Here is a 16,428-nt window from a genome sequence, read left to right on the forward strand (position 1 = left end):
TAGTCACATGGATGTTAATGAATATAAGAGTACCCATACTGGATCAGACCAATGGTCCTTCTAGTCCAGTATCCTGTTTTCCAAACAGTGGCCAAGTCAGGTCACAAGTACCTGATAGAAACTCAAATTGTGGCAACACTCCATACCACAAATCCCAGGAAGACAAATTTTGCAGCCCTGTAGTCATCAAGATTTGAATCTGCAAAGGGAGACCCCAATGGATTTCAAGTCCATCACCTTAACCACTCAGCCATGACTACCACGAGAGCATTTCCTATTCCCTCCCAATGCTCAGAGAAGCACACAAAGCTGCCCTTACTGCTGAAAACCTAATGCCAGTTTGGAGCAGACATTATGATGCTTGAAGAGAGGATTTCTCATGATTCTTTCTTCAAAATCTGCCAGTTTTGATTTATTTTGGAAGTGGAAGAAAGCCTGTAAAGTCCAGTAGTAAGAAATAAATGTGCATGAGTCCAAGCAAACCTGAAAGTGAAAGCACACAGTGACGCCTGTTTCATGCGCTTAAATATAAGCCTTCCAAGAAAACAAAAGTGGAAAAGCTTATATTCAAAGGCGCAGAAAAAAGGTGCTAAAGTGTGTTTCACTTTCGGGTTTGCCTGGAGCATGCGTACAAAATCTGAGCTTACTGTGAAATTCTTCTGCGCATACGCCAAGCACATTCCTCCATTACTTTCACTTTTTCAGTACGCATATAAATTTAATATAGTTTCCTTTGAGCATTGGTGAGCTAGTTTTCTGTGCTGTTCTAGAAGTATGGGTTCTGTGCTGTTGGCTTTACCACGGGAGTTCTGAGCATCAGCGCAAAATTTTGGCTGGAGCATGGGTGGAGCTACGATTACATGTATAATTTTAAAATACATGCGTACAGTTATACCTGCTCTAGAGCAGGCATAATTTTTGCAGGATTTCTGCTAGTATTTAAAGACAAATACGTGCATATATATTTTTTATAAAATAGGCACCTTCCTGCTCTATTAACCTGGGTAGTCAGTTATAAAACAAACCTCTAAATGCCCTATTCACTTGGAATTTGTTGCTATGATAAAAAATAGTTTGTTCCAGGGCTATCAACACATTTTGTCATACATGGTTTGTAAGGCAGACATTGATATGAATCCCCCAGATCAGTGAATGAAACACACTATCTCTATTGGATTAGCACTTGGTTCTCCAGACATTGCTTGTATTCTAACTACCCATACTCTTTAGTACAAAGGGCGTGTTACAGAACACGTTTCCACCAAAATGTTTATCTTAACAGGTGCCGATTACGATGTGTCAGCTTAGTGACAAATTAAATATGCCTGTGTTAGGGAATTTGGTGCAGTACATACCACTGTGTTGTCATTCTGCTCATGTCAGTTTGCAGATTGCTTTTTTATCCACTGTACCATAAAAAGGTGACACTTGAAGTTCTCTGCAGCATTACTTGCAATTTATTTTTCGTGTTTCTGCTAATTGTGTGGTGGACTCAGAGCAGCAAGGGTCTTATTCATCAAAGACTTCATGTACTCCACTCTTGTACAAGAAAAAAATCATCATAGAATAAACCACTAGAAAAAATCTGATCATTTCATACTTGTAAGTTCAATGAGCTGTTGCAATCACAAATTTTATAACGCAATGACTGAACCATGCTTGCACTCAAAATACACCTTGTGTGTCTGTGTAAGGAAAAGTTCTACATATTCCAACTTGAAAATGACGGTTTATAGGATACTGAAAAATCTCTGCCAGTGTTTAATCTTCATTTTTGCTAGGGCTACCATACTGTGCACAAACGAGTTATTCAATGATCAGGCAAAATGCTTTTTCTAGATAAATATGTTATTATTCTGCCATTTTTCTCATTTAGAAGTCATTTACTAAGAGTTAATAAGTAATAATATTAAAGTGGATGACATGGGCTCTGTGGCAAATAACACATGTGTCATAGCAAGAGCAGGTGTAAGGTATGGATCCTATGCAAACACAGCAAATCTATAGCGTAAAAGTAGAACAAAATTATTTTATTCGGTTGTGCAGCACTGAGGCTAAAAACCATGGACATTTAACCTTGCTGATTAAATGCTGAATATCAGCACATAACTGCCAAGTGCCCACCCACAGAATGTTCCCAAAATAGCCAACCTTCAGTTTGGCGCTAATTGGTTATTTTTGACACATTAACCAGTTAGGTGCTACTGAAAATTGGCAATTAGCCACGAACAGGATATTTATTTGGTTAGGAGCCATTTCTGGCCAGTTAAAACACTTTGAATATTGACCCCTAAGAGTGTATCATCCATATAGGACTTAATGTAGCTTGAATCAAAGATGCCAGAGGGTTTGGGGATAACACTGAACCTTATAGAACCCCACACCAGAGTGTTCAGGGGTCAGATTTAGAGGAAGCAAGGGAAACTGAGAATGAACGGCCAGTCAGGAAAGAAGAGAACCGCTAACCATTAAATACCAATTGAAAACACTCTTGAGAGGAGAAGTGAGTGCCTAACTAGGTCAAAACCTGCAGTAAGATTTAAGGAAATTAGGAAGGCAGCATTGCCATGATCAAGAGAAGAGTGCAAATCATTGAGAAGAGAAGTGATGATAGTCTCAGTCAAGTGACCTGAGTGGAAACCTGACTGAAAGGGAAGAAGGAGATGGAATGCCTCAACATGTTGGGCCAGCTGATTAAATTCGACCCTTTCAGCCAGTTTTCAGAGGAAGGCAAGGTTAGAGATGGATCTGCAATTTGAAAGGGCATTGGGATCAATAGAAAGCTTCTTCAGAACTCAATGTGGAAATTAAAAAGAGTAAGACCTTTCTTCCCAAGGACCGTCTTCCGTAACCTGGTACAATCAATGGTACTCAGTCATCTAGACTACTGCAACGCACTCTACGCTGGCTGCAAGGAGCAAATAATCAAGAAACTTCAGACAGCCCAGAACACTGCAGCTAGACTCATATTCGGTAAAACAAAATATGAAAGTGCTAAGCCGTTACGAGAAAAGCTACACTGGCTCCCACTTAAAGAACGCATCACGTTCAAAATATGCTCCCTAGTTCACAAAATCATTCACGGAGATGCCCCAGCCTACATGTCGGACCTGATAGACTTACCACTCAGGAATGCTAAAAAATCATCCCGCACATTCCTTAATCTTCACTTCCCCAACTATAAAGGTCTAAAATACAAACTAACGCATGCGTCAACCTTTTCATACCTGAGCACACAATTCTGGAACGCGCTGCCACGCAACTTAAAAATGATTCATGAATTAACTAACTTCTGCAAACTACTGAAGACCCATCTCTTTAACAAGGTATACCACAAAGATCAACAAATGTGAATTCCTCCACATACATCCAGAATTGCCTTATAATATCTGCTTGTTATACTACTATCATGTTTTATCATTATAATGTTAACCAAGATCCTTCTGTAATACTACATGTCTATTTTCTTATATATTTCCACTATTCAAGATGTATTGTAAGCCACATTGAGCCTGCAAAGAGGTGGGAAAATGTGGGATACAAATGCAATAAATAAATAAATTTATGTTCCCACTCAATCATTGAGGTCGGCTAGAAAGTCATTGTGGTCTGTGCCTACTTATAAGCAAGTTGCTCTTAAAGATATTAGATCAAAGGTTTTTTAATTGAAGGAGTTTGCCTGTGAAATGGATTACCAGAACTATGTTTGATGAAAAATTATTTTCTTTATGTAAATGTCTTAAAGCACATCTTTTCACTCAGGCCTTAAATTAATTAATCAATTATATGGACAATGTAATTTATTCAGTTGAGATATGATTGTATAGTTTATTATTGTATTAATTGTGTTTAATTTTGTGAATGTTTTTATTTTGTAAACCACCTAGACCCAGGGATAGTGCAGTCTAGAAACTGTGTGATAAATAAAAATGTAAAAACCTATGGAGTACTCTCCTTTATGCAACGGATGAGGATGCATCTTTTTATAATAAGATATACTTTTCACACAAATAACAACTGTTCCACGGAGCTCCAAATGGAGCTGATAACTGCATCTGTTCCTTTGTGCCTTTTTTATTTTGGCTATGGCCTCTGCCACAACTGCTGCCAACTGCCACCAGAGCAGTCTGAGCTGCATGTTGGAGGAACTCTTACATTGGTCTCAAGTCTCATGAGACCGATATAAGAATTCCTGCACCATGCAGCTCAGACTCACACAGAACAGCATGGTGATTGGAGCGAGGAGGTTTCTCCTCCCCTTCCCAAATTCACTCTCTCATACACTGTAGGGTAAAGGAGCCAGCAGAGAAGGGGAAGGAGAGAGTATGACTACCGGTATCCACCTTGCTGATGTAGGCCAGGGTTGCCAGCTGGGAAAAATTTTCCCAGCCCCAAACGAGCCGTAAACCCGCCCCCGCATCACCTAACCCTCCCCTGTGTCATTAACCCCGCCTCCTGCGCCACTAGCCCCACCTTCCACATCACTAGCCCCGCCCCCTATGTCATCCCTGACATCAACCCCGCCCCTGAAAGGCTTCTATTGGTCCAATTTGGACCAATAGAAGCCCTGGAAAAGCTTCTATTGGACCAAATTGGACCAATAGAAGCTCCGGAAAAGCTTCTACTGGACCGAATTGGACCAAGAGAAGCCCCGGAAAAAACCGCCCAACTCGCACAGCGGCGACGGGAAAACCGCCCAAAAAACCGCATCCCGCGGCTGGCAAAATTTTCCCGCCGCCGCTGGCGAAAACCCACCCAATTGGGCGGTAAAACCGCCCACCTGGCAACTTTGATCTAGGCGGATAGAGGTGATTTATGGTTGTGGCTGACTGATTAGCTTAAAGGCTGAGAAGGGGTGGCTGTCTGATTGACTTGCAGACTAGGGGGGAGGGGAGATGACTGATTGGCTTGCATGTTGAGGGGGTGGAGGGTAGTTGATTGGCTGGCTTGCAGGCTAAAGAGACGAGTCTGACTGGCTAGCCTGCAAGCTGGGGGAGGGGCTTACTGGGTGGCTTGCAGGCTGGGAGGCAAGGGCTAGCTGGGCTCACAGGAGTCAACTTTCCAAAATTATTGGGGGTGCTCAAGCACCCACAACACCCACAGAGTTGGCTCCTATGGCTGGACTAGAGGGGTGGCTGATTTTAAAGGAGGAGGGAGTTGGTGGAATTTTGGAGGGAGAAAGACTGGTAGGGAAGAATGTGTCACGGTTGTGCCCAGGTCCCTGGCTCGCAGTCACCTCGGTCCCCAGGGTTTAGACCTGGGGAATGCTGCGAAGTGATGGTTTACCGGTTCCAGTGTTCCAGAAGATATGCTGGTCCAGTCCGGATCTTCCAGCTCTCCAGATTGTTTTGGGAGTTTTTTGGAACCAAGCAGCACCCATACCTGGTGAACTTCCTTGTGACCTGCCTTTATTAACTACCTGGTAAGGTTCCTAGTTGCCTTGCAACAGTGTTCTTCAGAGGTGTTCCTTTGGTGTGAGTTGTTGCAGTGCCTTTGTGTTTTTACTCTTTGGTGACTTTGTCTCTGCTTGGCTACTGGACTTTTCTTCTGCTTGCCGCCTGCCTAGACCCGGATTGTTACTGGACTATTCTTCTGCTTGCCACCTGCCTGACCTGGCTTGTTTCTGGACTATTCGTTTGCCTGCTGTGTCCCTGGAACCCAGCGTTTTTCTAGTGTTTTCAGCTGTCTGTCTGCCTGCTGCTGTGTCCTGCAGTCCGGCCTTCCTGTCCTGTCCGGTAAGTCCTGCCGGCTGCCTGCAGCCCGGAGCTTAACTCTGGGTGAAGGGTAGCTAAGTGTAGGTGAAGCCTCGCCCTGATCCACTGTGTTCCAGTTCCGGTCTGCATTGTCTTGTGTTTGTGTGATTCTCCTGCCGCTGCCGCTCCTCGGCAGTGGTCCAAGGGCTCACAAACCTAGTTATCTGCTGTGTATACGTGACAGAATGGGATAAAAGAGCACTATGCGATGACAGGGCTGGGAGAGAGGGAACGTGATAATGGATGACGAAAGCACAGAGAGAGAGAATGAATGAGACAGGGAGAAAGACTAGGTGGGAAGCAGGGCTGCAGTTTGTGTATTTCTGCCAGTGACGTTTATAGGTACATTTTGCAGTGGTTCTCAAACCAGACCTTGGGGCACATCAAGCCAGTTGGATTTTCAGGATATCCACAGTAAATATGTATGGACTAGATTTGCATACAAAGAAGGCAATGCAGGTTCATACAGCCAGTCCTCGGGGCGCACCTAGTACCACTGGGTTTTCAGGATATCTACAATGAATTTTAATGAGTTAGATTTGCATGCAATGGAGGCATTGCATGCAAATCTCATTCATATTTATTATGGATATCCTGAAAACCTGATGGGACTAGGTGTGCCTCGACAACTGGGTTGGGAATGGCTGGGCTAATCTAACTCATACATATTTACTCAGGATATCCTGACTATCCAACTAGCTAGGTGGTCCCCAAGAACTGGGTTGAGAACCCCTACATTAAGGGCCTGATTTACTGATTGGACAAGGAATGGGAAAATTAACTGTCTTAGAAAATAATGCTCTAAAGGAACTGTAGTAGCTCATAGAAGAGAACTCCACCCCTCCCCCTCCCTCTCACTTTCAGTGGAAACAGAGCCAGCAGAGAGAATGGGATTGGGGAAGGTCTCAGCCCATGGCTCCTAAATCCAAAGAAAATCTGTCAAGGCTAGATTTAAAATATAAATAAGGGGCCTGATATGCAGCAGAACTAAAGTTATTTGGATAAGGAATTACCTCAACCAGATACTCAATGGACTTAAGTTTAGCTGCTAACACCATTAAAGTGTGTAATTTTTAACTAGCTCTCATTGCATAAATAGACTTGTTAGTGGCATTAGTGTGTGCTAATGTAGTGATGCATGTTGGTAACACTGTTAACCAGTTAAGTCATGTCACTACATTGAACTAGTTAAAATTCTCCAGACAGGTCTGCTATTTGTGCAGCTGGACCTAAGCAGTTAAATTTAACTGCACAATGCTGAATATGGGCATTCTTCAACCAAATGAAAACCACACCCCAGGTATGGCTTCTACTAGTCTGGCTACATTTTTGTGGTTAACTGGGGAGGGGGGGTTGGGAGAGATTTGAAGAGAAAATATTTATTCAGGTAACTCTCAAGAGTTACACAGATAAATTGTTTGAATATAAGCCCCGTGTTTTATAGAAATGAAAATGTATTGTTTACACCATGGATTAGTCAGTCTATCCAGCAGAAACTTTTTGTGTTACTGCTTTGGGACTCTCACAGGTTCCCAGCCTCATTATCACAAAAGTATAAGCAGACCAGTACAGAAAAGTAAAAAACATCTCATCCCCAATCCATTTAGAAATGACAATGCTCCCCATCCAACCAGCATCCTATCCCTGATCCTTATCTCCTGATAGCAATGTTTGAACAGTCTGCTTTCCACCTGGCACAAAGAGGGACACCTTCCGTTTTCATTGGGCCTTTCATATTTTATCTGAATCACTTATCAACTTGATAAATTATTTTTGGCAGGCTGGCATTTCCTTCATAGTTATGACAAACTCAAACTTTAATGTTTTCTGACATTAATTACAGGTACTACTGTATGAAATATGAAATTCATAAATTCACACACACCAACCAGAGTATTACAGTAGTTAACAATAAGGAATTAAGAATTCAGAATGAATAACTATAATTGCTTGATCACACTATCAAGTACAATATCCATATTATTTTCACTCTCCCACAAATTCTATATATGGTGACTTAAGTTGTGTGCGCTAATTTGGCCACATGGCCAAACTGTACACACAACTTAATTAATTAACAAGCCAATCAGCACCAATAATTGGTATTTAACAACCAATTAGCAGCACTAACTGGATTTAATTAGAATTTACACACACAACTTTCTAGGCGTATTCTACAATGGGTTGGGCATAAAATCTAATATGCACAATTGAAAAGGGGGCATGGCCAAGGGTGTGGAATGGGCGGGTTGTGGGCATTTCAAAAATCTATGAACACTATTATGGAAAACACCTGATCTGCGCCTAACTTAGATGCAGGTATTTAGGCCTGGTTTTAGGTGGCCTACATGGGTGGTCTCCATGTTGTCTTTTCATATATTATTACACCTGAAAATGCTAATATAACAGGGAGAAGAATTTACCTGGATAGCTGGCTGTGCATCCCTAGAAGGCTTGCATCAAGAGAGGAGCAAGCAGAATTACCGAGAGGGCAGATTCCCAGGTTCTAAACCCTTCCCTTCCCAGTAGTGCTTATTGATGTCTTTCTCAGGACAGACACAGAACCCCTGGAAGGGAGAAAACCTGGCATGGCCTCAGGAAGGGAGGTACTCCACACCTGTGGTGCCTTCCTGAAGGGAAAGGAGTCAGTCCTTAGAGACATACCAGGACTTAGATCCAGCCTTTTCTCCCGACTCAGTAAGCAGTATACCCTGGGAGCCAAAGTGAGGCTTGGAAATGGGTGAGGCCGTTTCTCTTTTGGGGGGGGGGGGGGGGAGAAGACTCCAAGGTAAAAAAAAGCCTGCTGTTATCAGAGAGGAGAGAGGAAGAGAAGGAGAACAACCTTCCTGAGGGCAGGAGAGACCTAAACGGGCTACCTAAGCCAGGGAAAGAGGACCCTAAAATTAATGCAGTGCCTGGTTAATGAGAAAAGGGGAACAAACTGGTGTCTGGTTCTCACTGGGTAAATGCAGTCGTGAGACAGGGAATGACCTGCCTGAAGAGAAAGAGAGGAGGTCAGTGTCAGCCATGTGAAGGGTGCAGAGATTGTTCCTGAGCAGTCCTAGCCTATGGCTGTGAGGAAGAACTGGTGTCCGGTCCTCACCAGGGAAATGTTGTCATGTGACAGGGACTGACCAGCCTGAAGAGCGAGAGAGAGGGTCAGGGTCAGCCTTGTGAAGGGTGCAGAGACTGTTACTGAGCAGTCCTAGCATACGGCTGGGATCAGGTGGGGAATTAACCTGGTCAAAGAGAGGTTCATTAAGGGCACATTTCTAGGCTGTGTCCTGGAAACGCTGGTTCAAACTTATGAGAAACATATCAACTGCTATGGACTTAAAATACAATCTGGGTTAGGGAAGAAAACAGAACCCTTCCTGTGCAGTTTTTGCATGAATTCTTTTGGGTTTATTTTTTTTCTTTGAATCCTGAAGCACATGTCAGGGGGAACTTGTGCTGTGTTTTGGAGACTGAACTTTGCTTATGGAATCTAATTCTTTATGCTGAATAAAGCTCTTTATGTTTTGGAACCTGGTTGCTGTGTGAGTGTCTGAGCTGGAGAGTTGGAAATCCTGGACCTGAGCCAGATCTGGATCAGGGGGATTTTTCTTGATCTCTTCCAAGGAAAGTGTAAGAGGGAGCAGACCTTGTGATACAGACCATGCCACACCCTGGTATGACATTACAGTGCACCTAAATCTTAGCTGCAAAAACAGTGTATAGGCATAATCTATAAACTATGCCTAACTTTAGGTGTTGTTTATAGAATCATTGGTTTACTTTAACAAACCAAAAACCTGGATTTGCACAGGGTGTCTAGATAGGAATTGAGATATCTAGATCAAGAAGTGCATAATTTCCTGTGTATTTTACAAAACATACACTGAATGTAAAGCTCTTTGTAGAATATGCATAAGGGTGCCAGAAAATACCCATCCAAGTGCCAACCATTTTAGTACAAAGTATGTTCCAAAAACAGCAGCATTACTAGGGCTTAAAAATGTAAGTGCTGGCACTTAAACATGTAGGGGTTGATATTCAAAGTGATTTAAACAGACAGGAGAGTCTCCTGCCCATTTAAATAACTTGTGCCTGCTTAGCCACCAATACTGAGCAGCACTTCTGTACAGTGTCACTGAATATGGGCACTAACTGGCAAAGTGGCAGGTGAAGAGCAGTACACTGGACAGAGCTGGGAGTTATGCAGGCTATAATTTGTGCTGGTGCCTGTACAGCTAACTAGACATATAGGAGCACATAAAAAGTAGCCCTAAATTTGCCTGGTTAGCTATGCAGGTGTCAGCGCTGAATATTGGCCAGCACCGCATAACTTCTGGGCCCCGGCCTACAGAGGACAGTATCCTTGCCTCCCTTCCCTCCCTTTTCCACAAACTGGCAAACTCTGATTGCCCTTCCCACCCTTGACAAAAAATCTCTCACCCTCCCGCTAGTACCACAAGTCTACTACTAGAGGTCTCTGTTCTGCCCCCATAAATGTATATATGAACCAGAGGCGTAGCCAGGTTTTGATCTCAGGGGGAGCAAACTTTTATAAAATAGGCACTGGTTGGTGTCAGCTACACAGCAGTGTCTGTGTTCTTGCTCAGGGGCTGTAGCGGGCACTGATTAATACAGGATGTCTCTGTTGCGTTCTGCCTACAAGGAAACAATAAATTACATCAAGAGGCAGGACGCAGAAGAGATCCCTGGACTGGCCAGAGCAGGCAACCTGTCTTCTTAACTACAAAGTAAAAATATTGAAATCATGACCATCGCATCAGGAATAGCACACACATTCCTTCCACTGCTAGACACCTTGTTTAAATCAGATGGGCATTTGTTTGTGTGGTGATTCTACAGCATGTGAAGAACACTAGTCCTGAACATTTTTATTTTAGGTGACAAGGGCCACCAAAGGCGGCACTTGCACCAGAGCCTACTTTCAAATAGGGCTAGACATTTTGTGAAATAACACAAACCCCTGAAAAAAGACACCCAAAACCTATACTGAAAACTTACCACACCATAACAGCCCTAATCTACCTACAAAAAGACAATGCTATAAATATTACAGTGGGACCTAGAGAAGTGTTGTATGTAATGGAGGCCGTATATACAAATCAATGTCATGCATATTTATTGGGGATAGCCTGAAAACCTGATTGGCAAAGGGGTACTCCAGGACCAACTTGGGAAACACTGCCCTAGAACACAAAACTTACCACAACATAACAGCCTTAACCCACCTATGAACAGACAGTGCTATATATATTACACTGGGCTCTAGAGCACCAATTAACCTACTATTGGGAAACGGGAACAAGATGCACTGTTACACATGCCTACACAGATACTACGTGCTAGCAGAATCCTTCACCTAAGGCACACATGCAGAACATGGACAGACCCTCATCTATATAACATAAGATCATACTGAGTCAGACCAATAGTCTATCTAGCCCAGTATCCTGTTTCCAACAGTGGCCAACCCAGGTCACACGCACCTGGCAGAAACCCAAATTGTGACAATATTCCAATCTAATACAGAATAGTGCAATACTGGTAAAAAAGAAACAGAAATGCATTTTCTCCTGTACTTTGCAAAATAAAAATACAAAACATGTACATTTTACAAAGCAGGTACATCTCAGTCCTTACAAAGTATTAAATAAAAATATTTTTTCTACCTTTGTTGTCTGGGAATTTGGCTGGTCCCAGTCTTTTTTTCTATGTTCCATGAGTCAACCTTACAAATTATTTTCCAGGTTGGCCTTTCCATTTCTTCTCTCGCCTCTTGTCTTTTTCTCTTCCTTCTCTACATCTGTTTGGAACTGATCTTTTGTTTTATGTCCCCACTATCAAATAGCTGTGTATAGAGCTGCCAAGTGATCCAGTTACAGAAGATTTTTCAACCAGTCCTAGTGTGAACTCGCATCCCAAATTCATGTGGGATTTGCAGTCCCTGATTCTACCCATCAAAATCTGTGTTGCACTACATCCAAAATGACTTAAGAAAATGCACTCAGACCCCTGCAGGGTTGCTAATTTGAAGGTATCGGAGATGTGCATTTTCAAATACTGTCATATTCCTAATATCAAATTGAAAATAAAATACCTTTTTATACTGTTTTCTACTCTGTGACCCTACCTCCTCCCCCTTTCCAGTAGTGTCTTCTCTGTGTCCCTATCTCCTCCCCTTTCCAGTAGTGCCCTGTGTCCCTATCTCCTCCCCCCCCCCTTTCCAGTAGTGCCCCTATATCCCTATCCCCCTCCTTTTCAGTAGAGCACCTATCTCCCCCCTTTTTCAGTAGTGCCCCTGTGTCCCCATTTCTTCTTTCTCTAGCACTGCCTCTTTGTGTTTCAATGCCCCTACCCTTTCCCTGTCCAGTATGGACTCTGTGTACTTCTCCATCCCTGTCCAACATTTACTATATCCTTCTCTCTCCCCAAGTTAACCTTTTTCCCTGTCTCTTTCAGCACTCCCCAGTGTTTCATTTGGAGGGGCTGGTTATAGTGACACTCTAGCACATGTTATATTTGTGCAGAGATTTTTTTCACCTGGTCAAGGCCAGTAAAACAGACATCATGTTATGAGAATCAGGTGCTCAACATTCAGAGTTTCTCTCTATTTATTTATTACATTTATACCCTACATTAAACATGAATTAGGTTGAAACAAAACAGACCAGTCCATTTGTGTACCTAAAAATAAACTACAAAACAGATGAAATGTGATTTCATTGTACCCCAATGAAATGAGAGTTTAATTCTACTTTAATTTAATTTTAATATATTCTATCTTCCCATGGCAGATTACAACAACAACAAAAAAAAAAACACTGTCAGGCTTATTTTCGAAAGAGAAGGGCGCCCATCTTTCGACACAAATCGGGAGATGGGCATCCTTCTCCCAGGGTCGCCCAAATCAGCATCATTGAAAGCCGATTTTGGGCGTCCTCAACTGCTTTCCGTCGCGGGGACGACCAAAGTTCACCGGGGCGTGTCGGAAGCATAGTGAAGGCAGGACTGAGGCGTGCTTAACACATGGGCGACCTCGGCCGATAATGGAAAAAAGAAGGGCGTCCCTGACGAACACTTGGCCAACTTTACTTGGTCCTTTTTTTTTTTTACAACCAAGCCACAAAAATGTGTCCTAAATGACCAGATGACCTCCGCAGGGAATCGGGGATGACCTCCCCTTACTCCCCCAGTGGTCACTAACCCCCTCCCACCCTAAAAAAATATTTTTCCAGCCTCTATGCCAGCTCCATGACAGCAGTATGCAGGTCCCTGGAGCAGTTTTAGTAGGTACTGCAGTGCACTTCAGGCAGGCGGACCCAGGCCCATGCCCCCCCCTACCTGTTATAATTGTGGTGGTAAATGTCAGCCCGCCAAAACCCACCACAAACCCACTGTACCCACATCTAAGTGCCCCTTCATCCCTACGGGCTACGGCAGTGGTGTACAGTTATGGGGAGTGGGTTTGGGGGGTTGGGGGGGGGGCTCAGCACACAAGGTAAGGGAGCTATGCACCTGGGAGCTTTTTCTGTAGTCCACTGCAGTGCCCCCTAGGGTGCCCGGTTGGTGTCCTGGCATATCAGGGGGACCAGTGCACTACAAATGCTGGCTCCTCCCACGAACAAATGGCTTGGATTTGGTCGTTTCTGAGATGGGAGTCCTCGGTTTCCATTATTGCCGAAAATCTGGGAAAACCATCTCTAAGGTCGACCTAAATGTTGAGATTTGGTCGTCCCCTGACCGTATTATCAAAACGAAAGATGGACGCCCATCTTGTTTCGATAATATGGGTTTCCCCACCCCTTCGCGAGGACATCCTACGATGACATCCTCAGGAAAACTTGGGCGCCCCTTTCGATTATGCCCCTCCAAGTATCCTGCTAGATAGTGATGGCACAAGGGAAGCAAGTTTGGTCCAGTGAAGACTAACTCAAAATAACCTGTTCCTTAGCTGGGCCCTAGTATTACCATATTAAAAATGCGACCATACCATGCCTATGTGGCTATGTTCCACTAATATTAAACGATTAAATGGATTTCTTGACTAGGGACACAAACATACACTTATTTATTCAATACCACAATTCATAGTAAAATGATGGCAGAAAAAGACCTGCATGGTCCATCCAGTCTGCCCTACAAGATAAACTCATATGTGCTACTTTTTGTGTATACCTTACCTTGATTTCTACCTGTCCTTTTCAGGGCACAGACCGTGTAAGTCTGCTCAGCACTATCCCCGCCTCCCAACCACCAGCCCCGCCTCCCACCACCGGCTCTGGCACAGACCTTATAAGTCTGCCCAGCACTATCCCAGCCTCCCACCACCGGCTCTGCCACCCAATCTCGGCTAAGCTCCTTAGGATCCATTCCTTCTGAATAGGATTCCTTTATGTTTATCCCACGCGTGTTTGAATTCTGTTACTGTTTTCATTTCCACCACCTCCCACGGGAGGGCATTCCAAGCATCCACTACTCTCTCTGTGAAAAAATACTTCCTGACATTTTTCTTGAGTCTGCCCACCATTCAATCTCATTTCATGTCCTCTCGTTCTACCTCCTTCGCATCTCCGGAAAAGGTTCGTTTGCGGATTAATATTTTTCAAATATTTGAATGTCTGTATCATATCACCCCTGTTTCTCCTTTCCTCCAGGGTATACATGTTTAGCTCAGCAAGTCTCTCCTCATAAATCTTGTAGCGCAAATCCCATACTATTCTCGTAGCTTTTCTTTGCACCGCTTCAATTCTTTTTACATCCTTAACAAGATACGGCCTCCAAAACTGAACACAATACTCCAGGTGGGGCCTCACCAATGACTTATACAGAGCCATCAACACCCCCTTTTTTCTGCTGGTCACACCTCTCTCTATAGAGCCTAGCAACCTTCTAGCTACGGCCACCGCCTTGTCACACTGTTTCGTCGCCTTCAAATCCTCAGATACTATCACCCCAAGATCCCTCTCCCTGTCCGTACCTATCAGATTCTCCCCGCCTAACACATACGTCTCCCGAGGATTTCTATTCCCTAAGTGCATCACTTTGCATTTCTTTGCATTGAATTTTAATTGCCAAACCTTAGACCGTTCTTCTAGCTTCCTCAGATCCTTTTTCATGTTTTCCACTCCCTCCCAGGTGTCCACTCTGTTACAGATCTTAGTATCATCCGCAAATAGGCAAACTTTACCTTCTAACCCTTCGGCAATGTCACTCACAAATATATTGAACAGAATTGGTCCCAGCACCGACCGTATTATCGAAACGAAATTCCTCATGTACAGCCACAAAACAACTTTTTAGGGTGGATAGTATTCCTTTTATTATCGACCAAATAAAGAGTTTTCAGTTTTGACACAGTATAAGTCATCACAAGAACAAAATATAAGAAAACCCATGGAATGCATTAGGGACCCATTTATGTTTAAGCAAGAGATCTGCATGAAACAAAATATTTATTTTTATTTTGACTTATAAAACCACTTGCCCCTGAAACATGTTCAAAACAGAATAATCTATTTGTGTACCTAAAAGGTAGACTACAAAACAGATGAAAATGTGATTTCATGTGCACCAATGAAAGGAGAGTTTAATTCTACTTCCACTTAATTTCAATATATTCTATCTTCCCATGGCAGATTACAACAACAGTTAAGATGAACCCATCAGAAAACAGGATATCCTCACTGAAATCTGGATATCTGTATTGATAGAAGCACAGTTTATAATTGCGGTTTCTACCAGTTACAATAATTTTTGAAGCTGTTTTAGTGATATTCAATTGTTACTACATTTTTCCTCCAGCTTTTAAGGCACTGCCTGTCCAACTGAAACAACTTTAGACTTGTTACAGACAGATGGACCAACAATAAAGAACGACAACATGGATACAGCTGCTCATACGTTTGGCTTGCTTTGTTTCGAGTGAATGGCAATGACGGCTGCGCGGGGGAGTGGAAACAAATCAACCAAACTGGCTTCCATGCTTACAGTGGACTGAATGGCTCACTTCCACTCCTGTCTATTAAACTTCATTGGCCAGCTTTTTGTCCCTTCTCCATACCCCCCCCCCCCCCCCCCGGGGTCTTACATCTTTCTCCCTCTCTTCAGCCCGCTCTCTCTCGTCTGCATGGTTATTTTTACTTCCCTGAAGCCTTCTCCCTCCTGCACCGGTGAGTCACAGTCAGCCTTCTGCCAGCGTTGGGGCCTCTCCTTAGGCACATCCCACCTACTCTAATTCAATTTCCTGTTTTCTGCAGAGGTGGGACACACCTGAGGAGAGGCTCCGACGCTGGTAAACAGCTGACTGTGTCAATAGCCAGTGCTGGAGGGAGAAGACTTCAGGGCAGTAAAAACGACCACACGCTACAGACGGGAGAGAGAGAGCGGGCAGGAGAAGAGACAGGAGAATAGATGCAAGACTCATGCGGGGGTTGGGGGAGAGAAAGATTTTGCATGTGGCGCATAGGCGCCATTTTTTCAAAATATCTGTTTAGAGGAGCAACCGCTCCCCCTGCGCCCCCCCCCCCCCAGCTACGCCACTGATATGAGCCACTGGTATATCCAAATTCGGTCCCTGTGCTCTTTAAGTAGGGTAGGACTACAAACTGATGTAATTGTAGTTCTCTTGTGATAGGCTCTTTCTGAGCACCTGTACCTTATA

At 43.6% G+C, this 16,428-nt stretch overlaps 1 protein-coding gene and 1 non-coding gene across 4 annotated transcripts in view; both read right to left on the minus strand.

The window, feature by feature from the left end:
* The window catches only part of KCNT2 (potassium sodium-activated channel subfamily T member 2), a 1,050,204-nt gene that overhangs the window by 503,222 nt on the left and 530,554 nt on the right, over nt 1-16,428 (minus strand). The gene's annotated exons all lie outside the window — the stretch shown is intronic.
* Nucleotides 179-260, minus strand: TRNAS-UGA. The gene has a single exon. It is a non-coding gene; the product is annotated as a tRNA-Ser (tRNA).

The sequence above is a fragment of the Microcaecilia unicolor genome, chromosome 6 (assembly GCF_901765095.1).
Source record: "Microcaecilia unicolor chromosome 6, aMicUni1.1, whole genome shotgun sequence".
Taxonomy (NCBI): domain Eukaryota; kingdom Metazoa; phylum Chordata; class Amphibia; order Gymnophiona; family Siphonopidae; genus Microcaecilia; species Microcaecilia unicolor.